This window comes from Lolium perenne, chromosome 3 (assembly GCF_019359855.2).
Source record: "Lolium perenne isolate Kyuss_39 chromosome 3, Kyuss_2.0, whole genome shotgun sequence".
Taxonomy (NCBI): Eukaryota; Viridiplantae; Streptophyta; class Magnoliopsida; order Poales; family Poaceae; genus Lolium; species Lolium perenne.
Window position 1 is genome coordinate 30,484,600 of NC_067246.2, and position 21,284 is coordinate 30,505,883.

A 21,284-nucleotide genomic window follows, 5' to 3' on the forward strand; every position below is an offset into this window, starting at 1 on the left:
GTTTGATCATAGAAATAATCTTAGGACCAAAACCTCTATGTTGTAGGATCTCACAAAGGAAACCTAAATTAACCATGTCATACGCTCTTTCTCTTTCTTCCTATGCACCTCATGGATTATTTCATGGGCAGCAACAACACTTTCCAGAATGAAACAACCCTTAATGAAGGGCGATTGCTGTTGAGAAATCAGTCTATCAATCATAAGGGAAAATCTATTCGTAATGACTTTTTTGAAAATTCAAAAAACATAATTTAATAAACTAATAGGTCTGAATTTCCTTATCTCCTTTGCATCATCCTCCTTAGGAATAAGAGTGATCATGGAAAAATTTAATCTATAAATGTCTAATCTACCATTACAATAATCTTCAAATAATTCCAACAAGTCATCTTTTATGATTTCCCAAAAGATTTGGAAAAACAAGAAGGACAAGCCATCCTGGTGCTCCTTCGGCATAATAGCCAAAGATAGCCTCTCTGACTTCACTTTCAGAAAAGTTCTTTTCTAGATCTATATTTTCAAGGGGTTACTTTCTCCTCGGGGAAAATAAATCCTCCTTCAGTCTAATATTTGGCCTATCTCTTTATTGAAGAGATCCTTGTAATAATAATTTGCCACTTTGAGCATATCCTTTTGCTCAGTTACAGGCCCATCAGGGCCCTCTAATAAATTAATCCTTTTTTTCTTTGATTCACAACAACATGAAAGTAAGCAGTATTCCTATCCCCTTCTAGAATTTGTCTATCTCTAGACCTCTATCTAGCTTTGGTTCTTCTATTATCCAATAGGAATTTAACTCCCCTAGGATATCATCTAGTTTCTTCCTACTCTCTTCATCCAGAGGGTGGGATTCTGACATAATGTCTAAAGAATCATACTCCTCCATAAGTTCTTTTTTATGTTTCCTAATATATGTTTCTAAATTTGCACTCCACCCTGTAGCTAGCTTTGTAAAATACTTAGTTTTATCATGCCAACTATCTATGGAAATTTTATTTCCTCTTCGCAAGGCCCAGGCTTTAGCAATCAAGTTACCGAACTCAGGTCTAGTAAGCCACCCATTTTTCAAATTTGAAACTACTCTTTTTTCGGATTTGACCTACACCAGATTCCCAGATAACGGGCGTGTGATCACTCCCTACTCTAGGTAGATCCCTAGCATGTGCCAGGGGGAATTTCTCCTCAAAATCAGTAGTACAAAAAATTCTATCAATCTTACTCAGAATCATATTCTCCTGGTTATTGGCCCAAGTAAAGGCCCTTCCAGAGAGTCCAATTTCTACTAGATCCCATAATTCAATCCAAGCATTGAATTTGTCAGCCCACCTATGATCTACAATGCCATTATTTTATCTAATTGAGATCTAACGAAGTTAAAGTCACCACCAATAATAGCAGGCCCTTCCAGTGCCGGAAGAGTTCATGCAATTCTGAGATGAACTCATCTTTCTTCTCCTCATAAGGGGAGCCATAGACAGTAGTGATCCTAACCACCAAATCTAAGATTTTATTCCTAGCTACAATACTAATAGAGAAATTCTTAATTTCCCAAGCTAAAACATCAAATACATCAAGGTTAATACCTACTAAATTCCACCTGCAGAGCCAACAAAAGGAAGGAGCTTCCAGGCAAAATTATTATTACCTAACAAACACTTCAAATAAGTATTGCTAAACTGCTGCTTTTTTGTCTCTTGGAAACCAATGTAGTCCAACTGTAAAGGTACAAGATTATCATCTATATATTTTTGTCTACCCAGGGCCTAGATGCCCCTACCATTCCAAAAATCACACTTCATCTAAACATCTTCCTGAGGTCCATCGAAGTTTTGGGAGCAAGAGATCATTTGGTACATCATGAGGGCTTGCTTGATCATGCATACCATGATCATTGAGAGCGAGCGTGGTCAGAATGTGAACGGGCATCACTATGAGTTGATGGGGCATCTGGTGCGGGTGCGACGACAACAAGACCCATGGTCCTAAGAATATACACGTGATGATCTTCAGAAGGATCTCATGGAGAATTGGTGCACATGATGGGGGCAACAGAGGAGTGCCGGTTGTCGTTGATTTGAGTAATGAACTATGTGTTTGTGGATAAACTTTAAATGTTTGTGAGAAATTATGCGTGTTTATGAGCTGATTTGTGTGCAACTTGATGATAAGCTATTTTGTGTAATAATGATGAAGATGCATCAGTGTAGTGTGTAGCACCAAGTCACCAACTCAACCTATTGAAACACACAATGAACAATTGGCAACCCTCGGCAATTACCTATTTTTAATGTACAAAACTAATGAATATATCCTACAGTCCTCTCGAACTGGTGAATATCTATGAAAATACAATAGAAAATAGTACATGCAGAGTATATAGTAAAAACTGGGGTAATGCGATACTTTCACACACAAAAAGCTACCTCTTACGTGAATTTGTAGCTATGCGCGGTAGCCAAACTCATTTTTTACCAGCTTCATCACTAGAAGGACAAGAGCATTGCCACGACAATCCAACAAAATGACATATTTCACTATCTAAGTGATAGTGGTTCTGAGACCGTAACATGAAAAATACCACTCCAAAAGTATCATTTATAGGAAATGACATTGTTTACGGCCCAGAATTTCTTTCACATGAAAAAAGAAGAGCGAATCCTTTCTAGCATATCGTGTTCAGCCCGTTCTCTGTAATGAGTCACATATCCCGATAAGAGAAACAGGGCGCAGTAATCCTCGAGCTTTGAGCAGCCGTGTCTTTGGCGTGCCGCCGTGAGCATGCTCTCTGCGTTCTCTTTCTTGATGGACCCCGCTAGCAAGGTCTCGCACTTGGCCTTCATCTTGTCAAGACTGAACCTGCATGCCGCAGCCATTATGTCTCCGACAATCAACAAGCCACCGTCCACCAAAAAACTACTAGCAAGGGTTATTTCTTTCATAGCAAAGGATATATCCTTGGTGCCACTACTGGTGGCAAGGGCTAAGTGTTCCATACGTGGCAGCTCACCGGTGTAGATGAAGTGCAGCATGGCCTCAAAGACCGCAGCCTTCATATCGGCGACCGGTACAAAGTGGTGTGCCTTGTTGGCCACCCCCATCTCGAATAGGACGGGAGACCTCACAGCAATGAGGAGCTTGTGCGCTCGAATCTCTCTGTTTTCGACAAGGAATGTCACATCCGACCCCTTCTCGTTGGCTAGTAGCTCCTTGAGGTGCCGAGCAATGCCGGGCGGCGGCGCTCCGACACCACAAGCTGTGGGGGTGCCGTAGCAACGCAGAGTTGTTGGTGACTATGATGGTGCATCGTATGGTTAGAGAGCCATCATGCGCTAGGAAATGCTGCTCTGCGTCCTTGGTGGCGATGACATCATTCCCATGTATTTGTGCGTACCTTGTAAATATGTGTTGCATATAGTCTTTTTCTGTTGGCTCGTCTTGCCCATTAGGGCCATCCATCCAGAAACATACAGACGCCCTGACATCGGCAGTTCCTGGATCAGTGAACAACTCAGCGGATACGTAGACACACTCTTCATTTTCCGGGTTCTTTCCTGCTGGGTCTACCACCAGCTTCCAATCATAACCATCGATCTCGAAAGTGTTGGACTGTATTTCTCTACCAACACCATAGGTCCTTCTTTTTTTTCGATAAAGAGCACCAAAGTTGGGAATCCTCATCTCATGTGTGCCGCTGACCACCTTGGACGCATCATACGTCGAAACACTCATCTTCTTTGCCCGTGTGGGGTTTCTGGCGGTGTCGAAGGAGGAGGAGCTGTCGGCTAATCTTTGTGTGGAGACTTTGTCCATGACCTCTACTACCAAGGAGTTGCAGCTCTCTTCTAGCTTCTGTACTCATCTGTTGCTCGACGGAGGCGTACACGTCGGCATCGGACGCCGGGTAATCGATGCAAGAGGCCTCGAGTTGTCGACGGTTGTACCGGCCATGCGCCACCAACAGTCGGCATGACGAAGCGGCATCCATGCTTTCATACGGTACCTCTTCACACATGAGCCGGAGCTTCTCCAGGTCGTAGCGATCTGCGGCCGCGAGCGGTGTCGCACGCCATGGCCACGCGGCGCTTTGTCGCACACTTGTCTAATTTGCAAGCACGCCGGGTTCGTTGCATCGTTTGTGATTGCTTTGATGGGCAGCTCGTCGGTGTAGATGAAGCGGATCATGGCCCTGAAGGTGGACGCGCGCATGTCGTCGACCCTGACACGGCGCGTGGTGCTCTCTCTCATTTCGCCATGATCCGTCGGGCAACATGCATGCGTGCTCCTCCTCCTCTCGGACTCTGAGAACTTTTGATCCACGTACCGGCTCCCACGGAAGGAATAGTCGTCGTGCTCCTCCTGGAGGACCTCGACAGTGCAGAGGATGGTGAGCCGGTCGTCCTGCACGTAGCGGCTCTCATTGCCACGGAACTCGTCCGGTACCGACAACTTCCAGCTCCTGCTGCCGGTCTGCCCCGTCGTCGGATCGGACCAGATGGCTTTCCTTCCCAACGCCTGCGATGCCCGTGGAGTTGTAGCAGCTGCCCGTCGCGCTGAGGTTTGTGCACCCACGCGCGCGGAGCAGGTGCGCGTCGCGTCGCGTAGTTGGTACTTGGTGGAGTACGTCCAAGTCCGTCACGTAGGTTCGCCTGGCATCCAGCCGTGGGCCATCGATCCAGCCAGGCTGGCTCGCAAACGATGCACATCCATCGGCGTGCCCTAGTGGGGCCATTTCCTCTCGCTCCCCTTTGATTGCTTCCGACGAGGCCCGGCCGCATTAATTGTGAATATATCTTTCACGCGCGCGTTGAGTTGCGTTGGCAGCCAAGTTCACCTGGTCCAGTACGGACTGTTTTAATCGATCGGAGGAGTCCGCACGTGAGCTGCTTCTCGCGCATCCGGCCGGCCGGCCGGGACGTACTACCAAATTAAGCGATCCTCCATCGTTTAATTTGTTTGTCGCGATGAGACGACAAATCCACCTCAATTTATGACGACAAATCCAGCTCAATTTACTCGTTCAACCAAATTAATTAAGCGACCGACAAATTAAATCCTGCCGTAGTATTTCTCACGCGCGCCAGCTCAACCAACGTGTCTGCATGGCATCGATCACTTGGTTTCCTCCTCCTCTTCTTCTAATCCATCCGCCTGGATTTAATTACACACCTGGTCAACATCTAATCGATCCGCCTTCTGCGCGAGTGCATGTCGGGAGTGTCCATCGATATATATTCCCTCGCTCGCTCACCTCAATCGGCCGGGAGAGATCGATAATTTCCTTCTTCTTGAGCTAGCCATACGTTTTCAAATCAAATGTACCAAGTTTTCCTCCAAACCGCCTTTATACCAAGTCAATTCTCTAATAATCTTCACGTGATTAGATTCCACCTAGGGCAAAAGATGTGCACGCATAGCCAATACTACTCTACCCGATCAATTAATTAATTGCATGTCACTGATTTATCCATATTATTCACATATATATCTACATATATACATGCGTGCCTACATAAATCTAAGACAAGTAATTCCACACGTACTGAGTATTAGTTGGTGAGTACTTAAGGTTAGTTGGTGAGTACGTACCACACTCTTCCATAACGTACCTAAGCCGTTTTGGCGGCGGCAAACCTATGACCGTACATAGCGTTGGCTGTCGCTTCAAAGCCGCCGGATAGAGAACAACCTCTTACCTCTCACAACCATCTCCAATGACCAGTCCCGCATCCCCCCTTGCCACCAAGGCCGGCCGGGAGAACAAGGACAGCTTGGAGGCCACTTTTGAAACGACGACTATGCTTTTTTTTATTTCGGGATTTCACCTCCAAGGCGAGCTCCGTCTCCTTCCTCCATGTGAGAGTGATAGATACCCTCCACAGGCACCGCCTGCTGCTACGCCATACAACCACGAAGGGAGCACATCCCCTGCCACCTCCATATTTGCACACAACCGAGCTCCCCTACTCCTTCCCCTCGACTCCACGCTCAACACCGGCACCGATGAGGAGGTCGCCGAAGACCACAAAATTGGCCTTAATTATTTGCGGAGATAAGATACATGGACCTCCGGCCGCTGAAGCTCGACGCAGGAACAACTCATCACCGAGATCCGACGAGAACCAAACTAATTTAAAAAGGGACAAGCACCGACAGGAGGAGGGGGACTCTCTAAACCATGATTCGGAAGAGCCGAGGGGGAGGCACACATAACATGGTTCCGCCTGAAATTGCTCGAAGAATAGTCGGAATTCCTTGCCTCTTGCATGGACCCCTTTTCAACTGGTATTGTTACCATGCCACATTCTATCACTAGGAAAAAAAGTAGAGCCATATAAAACCACTAATTTCGACGAAAAGTTAGCGTAGTTGATCTCGTCTCTGTAGGTCCCCCGCCATCGTTAGACAACTGCTGCTTCACTCTAGGTGTTTACGCCTACACAAGAACCTGAGTCATCATCGCATGATTTGCTGCACCTCGATGGAATTTGTTCAAGAGACCTTTCCGAGTCGGTCTACCTAAGTTGAGAGATATCTCCAACAACATGAAAAAGTTCAACGGTGTGCATAACATACATGACACGAGTGCAAGCATTGCCATATTGCAGTGTAGCCCATGTCCACTTATAAATTGTGATAGGTAGGTGCACGCTCAAATGTGGCAGATGCGTGTTGCATGTGGAGCTAGCTAGAACATCAAGCCTGTGAATAGTCTCGTGAGCTAAGAGCATTTCCACCGGCGTTCCCCAAATAGGCACCGACACGGATGCTGACACTGCCGTATGGGGGTGTCGGCAGAGCATCCTCTATTTGCGGCCCACATCGGAGCCTCCAAACCGGCGGCCCCGATAGATTTAGAAAGTCAAATTCAAATTTTGAAAACGATATTCATACGAAGTTCGAACAAAATTTGTACAAATTTAACGCGAATTCAAACTAAAAAAAAAATCTAGCGACGCTGGGAGTCAAAGGCGCTGAAGTCCAGGTCGTCGCCGTCGTCGCTGGATGACCCGAAGGACTAGCTGTCGGCCTCCTCCTCGTTGGCCTTCTCCTCTTTTAGCGCCGGCAGCTCCGATGGTCCGGCGAGGTTGACGTAGTTGCGCCATGGTCCATGGCGGATCACACCGCCGCCTGCCGCGGGTCCAGCGAAATATGCCGGTAGTCTTCGTCGACGGAGCGGCTAACCATGAACTGTAGGGCGGGGAACTCCTCGTCGTTATCGTCGCCACGGAGGGCCGCCTGCGCCTCGGCCTCCTTCTCCCCCATTTCTTCTTCGCCGGCGGAAGTGGTGGCGAGGTCGCGGCGTCCTCCTCCTTGACGCGGGAGCGGCGGCCCGACCCCGTCGTCCGATGGGCCGGAGCAGAGGACGCGCGCCTCGCCTCGTCGCGGATGACGACGCCTCCAGAAGGAGGCGCGGGCGCAGCCGAGCGCGTGCGCGCGATGGCAGCCGACGATCCGGTGCGCGAGCTTCCGGACGCCGTGGTCCTTTCCGGCACCCTCTCGCAGGGGTCGGCGCCGGCGCCGTGCCCACCGCCTGCGGGAAGTACATCGGGTCCTGTTGCCTGTCGCCGCGGACGGAAGCCGTACTGTCGGAGCGTGTTGTCGACGTCGCGGCCGTACCACCAGGCACGACGGCCGACGGTGTTGAAGAGGCCGCTCGAGCTGTTGGCCATCCGCGCGAGGTCGACGACGCGCTCGTCTTCGGAACGCCGTGCCCAAGCCGGGCTGTCGAGAGCATTTTCCGGCAAGCTCCTCTCCTCCGGCGTCACCAGGCTCCGCCGTTCCCTGGCGAGGGCCCGCGTGGGTAAGGTAGGTGGACGCCGCGTGGCCAGTCACCGCCCTCGCCGTTTGGGTTTCCGCGCGGGAGGCCATTAATGCCGATGACCAACCTCCCCGCGTCGTTTCCGATGCGAACTCCCGCGTACTCGCCGACAAGGCGCCCCACCCGCAAAAACCGTCGTTCCACGAGCTGCCGGCGCTCCCGATTCGCGGCCTTGGCCATGGGCTGGCACAGGGTTGCCGGCGCTTCTATTGCGCTCGAAAAACCACCGGCGCCGTATGGGGCGCACCGGTGTGAGCCCATTTTCTCTCCTGTCCCCAAAATGCTATCGGGGACGCCATCGGGGCCACCGGTGGAGATGCTCTAACTTGTGCATCCGTTGCTTGTTACGGTATATGTGAGCTCATAGCTCTAGCTGTACGCCTGTACGTGAGTAAATCGTATGCGAAACCAAATTTGGAAACCCACCGAACTAGCCCGCCAAGGAAATTCGAGTTTTGAGCCAAATTTTATGGTCCGTGTCGCGCGGGAATATTTTGGCCCAAACTAAAATTGGAGCCTGAACCACCCAACACCCAAAATCCCCTCCCATCGCCGCATCCTCTCTCCTCCCGTTCCCCATTCCTCCTGCTCCATCTACGGCAGATCCCGGCCAACTCCGGCCAGCCCCCCTGCCTTGCTGGCCACCATCCCGACACTCCCTCATCCTCCTCTCTCGAATCCTCCGCGAGGAACAGCCAGGCTGCATCACCAACTCAAACCCTAGCCTCCGGCTCTACAGAGATCAAGTTTCGACCTTTGGGTCCATGGCGGCGACACGGCCGCAGGACGGGGTGACGCGGTTCGGTGGCGATCTTAACGCGCAGACCGGAATGGATTTCTCAGCTCCATGCGCGTGGCGCACCTGAATCCTCTTTTTTGCCACCCCGCTCAAACCCTAGACCCGCCGCGGCCAAATCCTATCACCGCCCCAACTCCGGCAACCGAGATCATGTTGGCCACCATGGAAGGCCAAGGACTACTACGAAGAGGGCCACGCGCCAGAGGACAGCGGCAACGCCCGACAAACATGCTGCTGCTACCCCCCGTGAGCGAGGTCCCTCTTCCCAACTACTCCAACAATTCTTGCAAAAATTCGTCACTTTTCACATGTTGCAATATGCACGATTTGGAACGGAATCTCTTGCGTGTGAATAGGTGGCAGTGCGTGTGTAGGACTTCAACGTGCTCACTTCTGGTGCTGCTTGTGAATCATTCAAAAGTTTGTATGATTCATTGATTTGAATGTACTGTATCAAGACACCGCAGTGGGTGTTGTTCGTTTATTTCTGATGCTGCTTGTTAATGAATGGCATCTCTGCATACGCAGTGGATGCTGCTTGATTTCTTTTTCTGCTGCTGCTGCTTATGAATCGACAATGCTGAATGTTGTATCGTTTTTAGGTTCAAATCATATTTGGGCACCAAGCTGCTGCTTATGGAACCATACCAGGAGGTGGCGGCCAGCCAGGTGAGGAGGAGGCTGACTTCATCGGTGACATCTGCAAGTGCCGCGGGGAGGTGCTACAGTCGCTGATGATCGACGGCATCTATTGACTTGGTCTCCGGAAAGAGAAACTCACCGACGAGGAGGTAGCCACTGCCACAAACAAATCCTATGTTGCCGCGTATTTGGGTTCAACCGTATGAGTCTTGCCAATGAAGAGTTCCATAATGCGCTCTTTTTTTCCTTCCAAAACTCCACTTGTGCTTTCAGGCTCCTATTTTTCTGCATGCTTATATATAATTGTTCTGCTTTTGTTCTTAAATGTATAATCTGTTGTGCGCATAGTGTGTTGATGTCTTATAGTTAGTCCCGATGGTTTGATTAGTAATAGGTATTATGGAGGGCTTGCTTATTTTTCTTTACTCATTTTAGTCTTAAGAAAAAGATGACCAGAATATCATTTGGCTTTATTAATTAAACGATCTGATTGGTATGCTATGATTTCCTTTGTGGCTCTAGTTTAACTGTGATATTCTGTGATTTATATTGCTACCGTCTGATTTCTATTGATATGCTATTAGTTTCCTAGTATTTTTATGTTCATGCTCTGCCTGCCATGGATATATGCTCTGTCCTTCACTGTTGCACTTTATTGGCCACTTAATTCTTGCTCACATGGTAACACATGCTGGCTTCCACTGATTACTCTCATTGCTCACATTGGGCAGGTGCGCCGTTGTCGTGACAAGGATGCTGAACTGCTGCTTGTTGCCTACACCATCCGCGTTGAAGGCCTCCTGAAGCTCTTGCCTGTGCTCACTGATCCGACCTGGCACAACTCCGATGGGCTGCTGTTGCCAATGACTTGCAGCTGGTGAGACCTCACTCCTTCATACATTATTACTACTAAAATTCGTTTCTTTTACCTGGCTAATTCCGCACCTGCTGCAAAGCATGCTATGTTTGGATGCGTATCTACGTCAGATTTTCTTTCCTTGGTTTGCGCTTAATTATGCATTGGATGGAGCCCATAACTTGCTGTACATTTTTCCAGGTTCAAATCATATCAGAGGATGAGAAGGAGAGACTCAATGGCGTTGCAAGAGGAAGTCTCTACGGTGGCCGCCAATCAGCTATGAGGTCTTCATCAATAGCATCTCACCTACCAGGAGGTTACCGCCGCCACCAACCGTCCATTCTTTGTGTAGGTTCAGTGCACGCTGCCATGCTTGTTTGGGTTTAACTGAATCTGTTGCATGCCCTCATGGTTATGAATGAATGAATAAAACTGAATAGCCGCTTGATGCAATCCTCTCTTTCTTGGACAACTCGCTTTTGGGCTCTGAATTTTGTCAGCACTGTCGGTTACAACTCTTATATGAAATGGCTAGAACAACATATGATCGTCAATGAGTTTCCACTATAATTTCTCCAACTGTAATTTGCCAGATTAGTAAAGTTGCATATCTATGATATCTTTTAAGTTTGTTTCTTCTTGCACTCGATAATCATGTTTAGAATTTAATTGCCACCATTGTTGAGGTCTCTCTTCACCACCTCCTCCATGTGTTGCTCTTTTTTTTTCCTGTTGAAATGTGTACGGTGTTGAATGGATGAACATGCATTGTGTGCTTAGGCAGTGGGTCTGCTGATTTTTTTGCTGCTTATGCATCGACAGGTCTTGACAAATTCTATTGTTTTCAAGTTCAATGCATATCGGAGCTGAAAAAAGGCATGAAGTTGGGGAACTGGGACGAGATGGTTTGATTACGAATTGGTATTATGGAGTGCTTGCTTATTTTTTCGTGACTCATTTATGGCATAAGAATAAGATGATAAGATATATGGATGATTTTGCTTTCTTAATTGAATGATCTGATTTTTGTCCCATTATTTGCTTTTTGGCTCTTTCCTCCGCTCTTCTACTTTGTTCTGTATTCTTTCATGTCTGATTGGTGATGGCATGCATGGCTGAGCCATTTCTTTCTTGAATTTGTCAAAATTTTGCCTGAATTCGCCTCCTTCCATTTCAGGATATTGGCCCCAAGGATTTGTTGGGTGGTGGAGGCCAAGAGGCAAGTAGTCACCTACAGCAGCCGGTTAGTCTCCACCTAGTCCCCCTTGATGCATTTTTAATGTGCTTCATTAATGTATATTGTAGTATCTGTAGAATATGGTCATCAACGACTGGTAAACGATTAGTCATGACTAATCCATATGTTCATACCCTGTTATGGAGTGGTTGCTTAATTTCATCGCTTGCTTTGTGCTTAATTGTAAGATGATAAGAACACAGTATTGTCATTCTTGTGCTGTGAGTAAATTGATATCATTAAGCCATTTCTGATTCGCTTATGCTCAAGCATTTTCTAGTTGTACAACCTCAATTACTTTCTTTCTGAATGTCATGGTCATTTTGGCTTGCTTTTGGCAGCTCCGTGTAGAAGTGTTTTAACGTCAGTTAGAAGTGTTTTAACGTCAGTTATTAGCTGTACAGCGTCAGTTTACTTTTGTTTATGAATGTCATGGTCATCTAAATCATCCTGATGCCAACTGTCGTTTTTTCTACAAGTTTGCGTGTTCTGTAGCTTTGTGGAACTTGATATCATGTTCTCTACCTTTGTAGAAGTTGACATCCATGCTTCACTCACAGGATGACGGTATAGCCCAAGGGGGTGGTGGATTCAGGGCCGACAATGATCTCAGCTTGGATGATGCCAGGCACGAGAATGGCTATGCTTGGAAGGTGCCCCCTGCTGCCTTATGCTTAGCTAAATCGCTTCATCTTTGTAAGGGTGGTACCTCAATGACTAGTCATAAATTTCTTTATTAGGTCATAATGGGCTAATAATGGATTTTCTTTTCTAGTCTTTGATATTGGAAAAAATGGATGGTCTCTCCTATTTTGCGAGGTGCTTGACTTTCCTTACATGGTCTTGTCTTCTGGTTAAGATTTTGTGTGGCCCTAAATCAGTTATGAAAATTTTGGTGCTATCTACTTGTCCTTGGAAGGTCTCTGGATGCTCCCTATTTTTGTCTTGTCTTTTATTTTGTACATGCCAAGTAGTTACTTTGGCTGGCCTGGGCCTATGGGCTGATTCCACATTGTAAGCTTGATGATTGGAACGAAAGGGCCTTATTGCCATGTGGTTGGGCTGGCGTTGGAAAATCGATACTTTTTTTTTTTTGCATCTTGGAATAACATGGTATAGTTGGATTCCAACATGAAAACTAAACCTCAATTCTTTTTTAAAGTGTTGCCTTTGTTGTTACTTAACTGATTATTAAGATTTCATACTTCTTGAATTCTTCCTTCATTATATATGTTTGTTACGGTGAACCCATGCTCCATCGTGCTCGACACCATGGTCTTTGGGTATGTGTTATCTTGTACATTGTGAATCCACTTACTAGCAATGTAAATTGCTGCTATTTTCTGTTTCCACCTTGTGTTCATCAAGGTGGTGTACAACTGATTAGTGGTTGTCACGTACATGGAGTAACAATATATGCATCAAACAGCAGTGTTGGCTTGTAAAGTCTCGTGCCGTTTAATTTCTTCGATATGATGTAATTGTTACCTACTGAACATTTCTTGTACCTGTGTTGATCTCTGGCCTCACCTCGTTCATCTTGTTTGTGTGTGGAGTAGTAATTTTTTGTGCGTATGTGACTCTTTCTTTGTCTGTTGTGGTTCAGTTAATCGATGGACGAGCTGAGCTTCTTTGTCTAGTGATGTGATGCTGCAGCGGTACATGGAGCCATGCTTCTTACGTGGTGCTTCTGCAGGGGTTCCACGATGCGGCAGCACCAGCAGCAAGAGAGAAGTAGAGTTGATGGTCCGTGATGGTTTTTTTTGTGTTTATTCAAGTGATGGTGCTCTTGTAGTGTTGTGGTCTTAAATTTTCTGCTAGCTGTGTGGTGCTCTTGTAACATTAATTATTTTTAACTTGCTTCGTTGGTTAAACTTGTGGGTCGAATTCTGTACCAGAGTGATGCTTTTGTCACTTGTTATCATATATTTGCTGTGTGATCAGAATGTCCAAAAAAATATCATGGTCATGCTATTTTTTCTCTCCAAAAACCAGGCATATATTGCCATTGCCGGGAAGGCACAGAAGTATTTTTCATTTTTTTTGCAAAACTTTAAAATTTTGATTTTGATTTCTCTTGCAAAAATTGTGAGAGCTGGCGGCTCAAATGAGGATATGTGCACCTGAAATTCCGGCAATGGTTAAGCTTTTGCATGCATCTTGTCAAAGTTGCCCTCCATTAGCGGGAAAAATCATTGTGGTGTGATCACATGGATTGACCAATGTACAGTTAGGATAAAATGCTGCAACTTTTACATATGAGCTCCTTTGTTGACAACTATGGGCTCGTTAAAAGATAAACGTGGTATCTACAACAGAATAAGTGAAAATGTCGGATATCCATCCCTGCTATTTCATTTGTGTCGGAACTAGCATAAAATAGCGTCGCCTTGCCGGTTTAGCGGGAAAACCCTAGAAAACCCAGCCGATGCCCTAGTTTCAGCGAGGAGGATAGTTGGGGTGATACTTTGAGCGATAGAACGGCCATCACAGATCGTGTGAAGAAACACGGTAGCTTCTCCGTCCGGACTTCGTTACCAACGCACCCGGGTCCGTTGTAAATCTAGCGACGAGATGTAAGCTGGCCAACATGATTTTATGAATACAAGCTCAGAGAGTAAGAGCTTGAATGGTGAGTGTGTTCTATTTCATGCGGGAATGCATAAAATAGTGCCACATCACCATTTGGGCCGGAAGACCGTAGAAAGTCCTTGTGGCGTTGTCGCCTCACTAGTTTCGGCGGGGAGGACAGCCGGGGCGACGATTTGAGAGGGAGAGAGAGAGAGAGAGAGAGCCGCCAGAGTGTAGATCATGTGGAAACACAACCTCTTTTTCATCCGGACTCCGCTGACGACACGCACGAGCATGTTGGAAAGCTAGCGACATACGCGCGCATCGGGGAGACGGTGCCATACTTTTTATCTGGGACCCTTACCTATGTCACGCGCCATCTCATTTCATGTGTCGTCCGTTATCGTAGAGGTGTACGTGCTAGGATATATAGGCGTCCAAACATTTCACCAATATTCGAATATATGGTTATAAGAGCATCTCCAGTCGCGTCCCCCAAAGCGTCCCCCAAACCACGCCGGATTGAGCGTTTGGGGGACGTGTTTCGTTCGTGCCGCCTTTGGGGGACGTCGCTCCCCAGCCGCGTCCCCCAAACGCCGCCCCCAAACATTTAAAATACTTTTTTTGGCTTTTTTTATTTCAATTTCCACAAACTAATACATAATTTGAAACGTGGTTTACACGAAAACATAATTGGGAACGTGGTTTTCCACAAACTAATACATAGTTTGAACCGTCGTGGACACAAATATAAAATTTTGCAAAGAAACTAAACCTAACTAGGCCGTGCATCGAAGGTTTCGTGTGTTCGCTGCTAAGAAAGAACACTCGAGGGCACACCCAGTCACCTAAACTGGAAAATCCAGCGGGAGGATGGTGCCCTTGTTGGTTCTACCGATGAGGTGAACATCCAGAAACCTCCGTGCACGTGTTCGCTGCGAAGAAAGAACACTCAGTCGTCCTCCTCGTCGGTGCTGTCGCCGTGGTAGTCCCGACGGCACCGCGTCTCGTCGAAGACCTTGACGCTCATGTCCCTGTCGCCGAAGTAGGAGAACTGGAGGATGAAGCCGGCTTGGAGGCCGTGGTGCCGCGCGAACTTCTCCCAGCCGATGTTGAGGTACATCTTGCCGCGCGCGTCGTAGATCACGTCGACGATCCACCGGTAGTAGCCGCACGCAGCCTCCCGCAGATGCATCGTGCGCGGGCGATCGTCGCCGGCGACGTAGTCGGCGAAGGAGTCACTAGTGGAAAACAGGGCTTCCGTGGGAGCCTTTTGTCGCGGGCGCGCCTGCACCCGCGACAAATGGCCTGGCCACGTCGCCCCGAAACCATGTGGAGCGCGCGGAGGCTTTTGTCGTGGCCTTTTGTCGCGGGCCGTATTACGACCCGCGACCAAAGGGGGAGGAGCGACGTGGCCACCCCATTTTTCACGGGGCGTAATACCGCCCGCCCCCAAATGTCCCCCCTATATATATATATAGAAGCAGCCAGCCACCCCCACCTCATTTTTCCTTGGTGGTGAAGGTGGAGGTGTATGCTAGCTCAATTTTTCTACATGTGCACAAGAGGTGTTTGATGGAATGCTTGTGAGAGGGATGCCACTTGGTTTTATTTGATAAGATTTCTCCTCTTTTTGATCCAAAAAGGTTAGCAACTATTTTCTCGACTATATATATATGCATAGTCCGTACAATATTAATTTTAGCAAGGTGATTGCATCTGATACATATATAATTGTGCTTATGATGCAGATGAGTCATCCATGGATGTACGGTAACCGATGTGCTCCCGCTTTCAGAGAGGGCGTGAATTCTTTCCTGCTTGTGGCCGAGGCCAACAAGTCGAAGCAAGGTTTTATGTGCTGTCCATGTCTAAAATGTAAGAACGAGAAGGATTACTCTTGCTCAAGAGATATTAAGAGCCACCTGCTTCGGTTTGGGTTCATGTCCAGTTATAATGTTTGGACCAAGCACGGAGAAGAAGGGGTTATGATGGAAGACGGCGATGAGGAAGAAGATAATGATGAGAAGTATTATCGATCTATGTTCTCTGAATGCTTTGATACCGCAATGGACGACAATGAAGAAGAAGGAGGTGAAGAACAGGCATCAGATGATCCTGTTGATGATGATCTTCGTCGGGCCATTTCTGATGCAAGAAGAGACTGTGACACGGATAAGGAGAGGTTGCAGTTCGACAAGATGTTAGAGGACCACCACAAATTGTTGTACCCAGGTTGTGAAGATGGGCATAGAAAGCTGGGTAGCATATTGGAATTGCTGAAATGGAAGGCAGAGGTCGGTGTGACTGACTCGGGATTTGAGAAATTGATGATAATATTAAAGAAGCTGTTTCCAAGAAATAATGAATTGCCCGTCAAGACATATGAAGCAAAGAAGCTTGTCTGCCCTCTAGGATTAGATGTGCGAAGATACATGCATGCATTAATGACTGTATCCTCTACCGCGGTGAGAAGTACGAGAATTTGAATAAATGCCCGATATGTGGTGCATTGCGGTATAAGATCAGAAAAGATGACCCTGGTGATGTTGAGGGCGAGCCACCCAGGAAGAGGGTTCCTGCGAAGGTGATGTGGTATGCTCCAATAATACCACGGTTGAAACGTTTGTTCAGAAACAAAGAGCATGCCAAGTTGTTGCGATGGCACATGGAAGAACGTAAGAAAGACGCGATGTTGAGGCACCCCGCTGATGGTCGGCAGTGGAGAAACATCGGGAGAGAGTTTCCGGATTTTGCAGGTGAGCTAAGGAACTTATACTTTGGTCTAAGTACAGATGGCATGAATCCTTTTGGGGAGCAGAGCTGCAGTCACAGCACCTGGCCCGTGACTCTATGTATCTACAACCTTCCTCCTTGGTTGTGCATGAAGCGGAAGTTCATTATGATGCCAGTGCTTATCCAAGGCCCAAAGCAACCGGGCAACGACATTGATGTGTACCTAAGGCCATTAGTCGATGAACTTTTGGAGTTGTGGGCCAAACCAGGTGTACGTGTGTGGGATGAGCACACGGAGCAAGAATTTGACCTACGAGCGTTGCTATTCGTAACCATCAATGATTGGCCTGCTCTCGGTAACATTTCGGGACAGGACGAACAAAGGATACAATGCATGCACACACTGTTTAGATGAGACTGAAAGTAAATATTTGGGAAAAAGCAGAAAAGTTGTGTACCCGTTCAATCGTCGTTTCCTTCCGCGCAAGCATCCCTTAAGGAAAAAAGGCAAGCATTTCGATGGCGAGGCAGACCGCCGTCCGAAGCCTGTCCCCCGTAGTGGTGCTGATATATTTGACATGGTCAAGGATTTAAATGTTATCTTTGGAAAGGGTCCAGCGATCGACCTGTTCCGAAAGACGATGACGGACACGCGCCCATGTGGAAGAAGAAATCTATTTTCTGGGAGCTAGAATATTGGAAAGTCCTGGAAGTCCGCTCTGCAATCGACGTGATGCACCTGACCAAGAATCTTTGTGTGAATATTCTAGGTTTTCTGGGCGTGTATGGAAAGACAAAAGATACACCAGAAGCACGGGAGGACCAGGAACTTCATAAAGGACGAAACGGCAATCATCCAGGGCAGTTTGTAGGGCCTGCCAGCTACGCTCTTACCAAACAAGAGAAGGAGATCTTTTTTGAATCCCAATTCAGTATCAAGGTTCCGTCTGGTTTCTCGTCGAATATAAAGGGGATAGTAAATATGAAGGAGAAAAAATTCCAGAACCTGAAGTCCCATGACTGTCACGTGCTTATGACACAATTGCTTCCGATTGCATTGAGGGGACTTCTACCAGAAAATGTTCGACTAGCCATTGTGAAGATATGTGCATTCCTGAACGCAATTTCTCAGAAGGTAATGGATCCAGAAACTTTGTCAGGATTACAGGAAGATGTGGTCCAATGTCTTGTCAGCTTCGAGTTGTTGTTCCCACCATCCTTCTTCAATATTATGACGCACCTCCTCGTTCACCTAGTTGAAGAGATTAGAATTCTCGGTCCTGTATTTCTACACAATCGACCAAGATAAAAAGAGCACCAACCAAAACAGCGGTGTCCGCTTTGATGCAACAGACGAGAATGGGCAGACCACCACATATTATGGATACATAGAGGAGATATGGGAACTTGACTATGGTCCCACTTTTAAGGTCCCTTTGTTTCGGTGCAAATGGGTGAAGCTCAGCGCTATACATATTGACGATAAGTACGGTATGATAACAGTGGATCCCAACAATCTTGCGTACCTGGACGAGCCTTTTGTCCTAGCCAGCGAGGTGGCTCAAGTTTTCTACGTGAAGGACATGTCTAGCAAATCAAGAAAAAGAAATCAACAAAAGAATACATCAATCGAGGAGCCAAAGCGCCACATAGTTCTTTCGGGGAAAAGAAACATCGTGGGAGTGGATGACAAGACAGACATGTCAGAAGATTATAATAAGTTTAAAGAAATTCCGCCCTTCACGGTGAAAATTGACCCAAGCATCTTGCTAAATGATGAAGATTCTCCATGGCTACGGCGTAGAAGATCACAACACTAGATGGCGATGTAATAATGTATTCTTCATATATAGTTCCCAAGACAATCTCTACATTTATGTAATAATGAAGATTAAACTGTGCTTGGCTTGTTGATCTGCTTGGCAAGGCGTATCGATGCTCCTTTTATAGGCACGGCACCGCTTCTACTTTGTCTTATTCCTTCGACAGGTCGTCGTGCGCTACATGCTTTATCTCATCGAGCAGTGCGTCCACCCACGCGTCCTTATCCTGCCGACACCTTTAGTCGCGGTTGCAGCCACCAACCGTGACAAAAGGTTACCGACACATCCTTATCCTGCCGACAGCTTTAGTCGCGGTTGCAGCCACCAACCGTGACAAAAGGTTACCGACACATCCTTATTATCCTGCCGACATCTTTAGTCGCGGTTGCAGCCACCAACCGTGACAAAAGGCCCTCCTAGATAAGCCTCCCAGTCTTTTGTCGCGGTTTGAGCCTCCACCCGGGATGAAAGTTTCGCGCGCCACTTCGTTCCCGCCTATTTTCTTCCCGCATTCCCGCCATTTTTCCACTATATATATGTAGGCTTGGACTCTCATATCTGCAAACCTCATCACTCTCTCCCATGGCTTCCATCGTATGTCTAACACCCCGGGAGGCGGAGGCGCTTTGCGCCTCGAACTACCCCTGCCCGCCCGGCTACCGCGTCCCGACCGGCTGGTTGCTGAGCGTCGGAGGCGTACCGGTCCCTCCTATCCCTGTAGGTGTGCCACGCGAGATGGCCATCACGAACCACTACTATTTCGAGCTCACGCCCGAGCAGCGGAGGAATCCCCAGTGGCATCCCGACTACAGCCCGACTTGGGACAGCTTCTTCATCAATCAGCGTGAGAGGGCGGTTGCCAGGTACGAGGAGGACGGCCCGCCTCCTTCGAACTTCAACGAGGCCGGCCGTCGGATGTGGTGGCGCGGCCGGACTCTCCAGCGTCCTGGCCTATCGTGGCCCCCGCTGCGCTACCCTCAATCCCAGCCCACGCGTGGTCATCCGCCGAGGTTCGACAACCGCGACCCCGATGCTAGCGACGATGACGTCGGCGACTTTGATGACTACAGTGGCGACGTGTATAGGACTAGGCACGACTATGATTGAATGGCTCCAACATTCGAATCTGGCCATGTATCTTATTTTTCAGTTGAGCTCTGTACTTTAATTTCAGTTCAATCGTAATAAATTTCGTGTCAACCACTTTATTGAACAAAAACAACCGACAACGACTTTATAAACTAAATTTAAACTAATAGAACCGACAACGACTTTATTGAAATTACAATAAAATAGATAAATTACTAGTCTAGTCTCTACTCGTCGTCGGAGGTTGTCTCCGTCCAAAGGTCATCCCACCGAGGGTCGTTTTCGGTCCAAGTTGTATTCGAGTTCTCGAGCTCGAAGGCGGCGGCTGACCCGACGGTGGCGCCTGTTGGACCTGCGTTGTGCCCTAAGGTTAGCAAAGAACGCGTCGGGGGACCACGCCCTCCACTGGCGCATCAACTGCTCGTCGCGCTCGGCGATGTCTATCCTGCGCTGCACCTGGCGATGCCGGTGACGGTCCTCGTCGGTGACGAGGCACGGCGGTGGCGCGAGGAACTCCGCCTCCTCTAGCGATTCAACATCCGGGAAGTTCATGTCGTGCCCTGGCCGCCGAAAGCGCCACGCCGCCGCGTCGTAAGCACGCGCCGCCTCTTCCGGCGTGTTGTACGTGCCGAGGGTGAGGCGGAAGCCACCGGCGCGTATCTCGGCGGTGAACCTACCGCTCGGATGCACTCGAACGCCACGGAAACCGGACGCCCCTCGACGACATGGAGGCATCCCGGAGATGAATGAGCGGAGGTGGTGGCGACGTGTGGTTGCGCCCGCACTCGTCGCTCTATATAGCGCACGCGGGGCATGGCACGTGTCAGCGGTGGCTACACGTCGCACGCCGGCATCGGCGGGGTGAGGCACATGTCAGCGGTGGCTACACGTCGCACGCCGGCGTCGGCGGGGCGAGGCACGTGTCAGCGGTGGCTAAACGTCGCACGCCGGCGTCGGCGGGGTGAGCCACGTGTCAGCGGTGGCTACACGTCGCACGCCGGCGTCGGCGGGGCGAGGCACGTGTCAGCATTTATATATGCGAGATGCAAATAGTTCTATGGATGTCATATTCATGTTCATTGGATTTTTCTGATCAATTTTCATATATAACACTTTTCTTTTTGAGTTACCATTTAAAAGTTATTGAAATAATAGTTTTTATTAAAAAAAACAGAAAAACAAAAAACAGAAAAAAACAGAAACGGCTGTTTTAACTGCTGCAGGCCTGATCCGCGTCCAACGGCTCCAGGCCGTTGGATTCAAACGGCCGGAGCCGTTGGATGCGCTTCACGCGGATCGGCCGCCTCCCCCTCCCACCCCCTTTTGTCGCGGGTCGAGCCACGGCCCGCGATAAAGACCCCTTTTGTCGCGGGTGGGGGCTTGACCCGCGACAAAGGGGGTCTTTTGTCGCGGGTCAAGCCCCCACCCGCGACAAAAGGGGGTAGGTATAAATACCTACCGCCGCGGGCGGAGCCCCCACCCGCGACTCCCGGAGGCCAGCACTTAGCAAATTTGCGCCGCCAGGCTGCCCGATTTCACCGCCGCCGCCGTCGCCGCCGTCGCCGCCTCGAGCTCCTCCGGCGCCCTCTCCGCCCGCCGCGCCCGTCCGAGCCGCCGCGCCCGTCCGCGCCGGCTCTGTCGCGCGCGCCGCCGCCGATGACGCTTTGCCGCGCGCCGTGCCGACCCCGGCGCCGCCCCGCCGTGCC

The 21,284-nt window shown here is 48.5% G+C and overlaps 1 protein-coding gene and 1 long non-coding RNA gene across 6 annotated transcripts in view; both read left to right on the forward strand.

Annotated features, from left to right (window-relative positions):
- Positions 1–21,284, forward strand: part of LOC127340854 (uncharacterized) — a 177,443-nt gene that overhangs the window by 133,466 nt on the left and 22,693 nt on the right. The window lies entirely within an intron of this gene.
- LOC127340849 (uncharacterized) lies at positions 9,207–13,012 on the forward strand. 5 transcript variants are annotated; one of them, XR_011754711.1, is made up of 6 exons: positions 9,207–9,412; positions 9,995–10,140; positions 10,321–10,470; positions 11,300–11,365; positions 11,920–12,012; positions 12,966–13,012. It is a non-coding gene; the product is annotated as an uncharacterized lncRNA (long non-coding RNA). The 5 variants fall into 5 exon arrangements; XR_011754712.1 differs by lacking the exon at positions 12,966–13,012 and having other exon boundaries at positions 11,893–12,283; XR_011754709.1 differs by lacking the exon at positions 12,966–13,012 and having other exon boundaries at positions 11,920–12,283.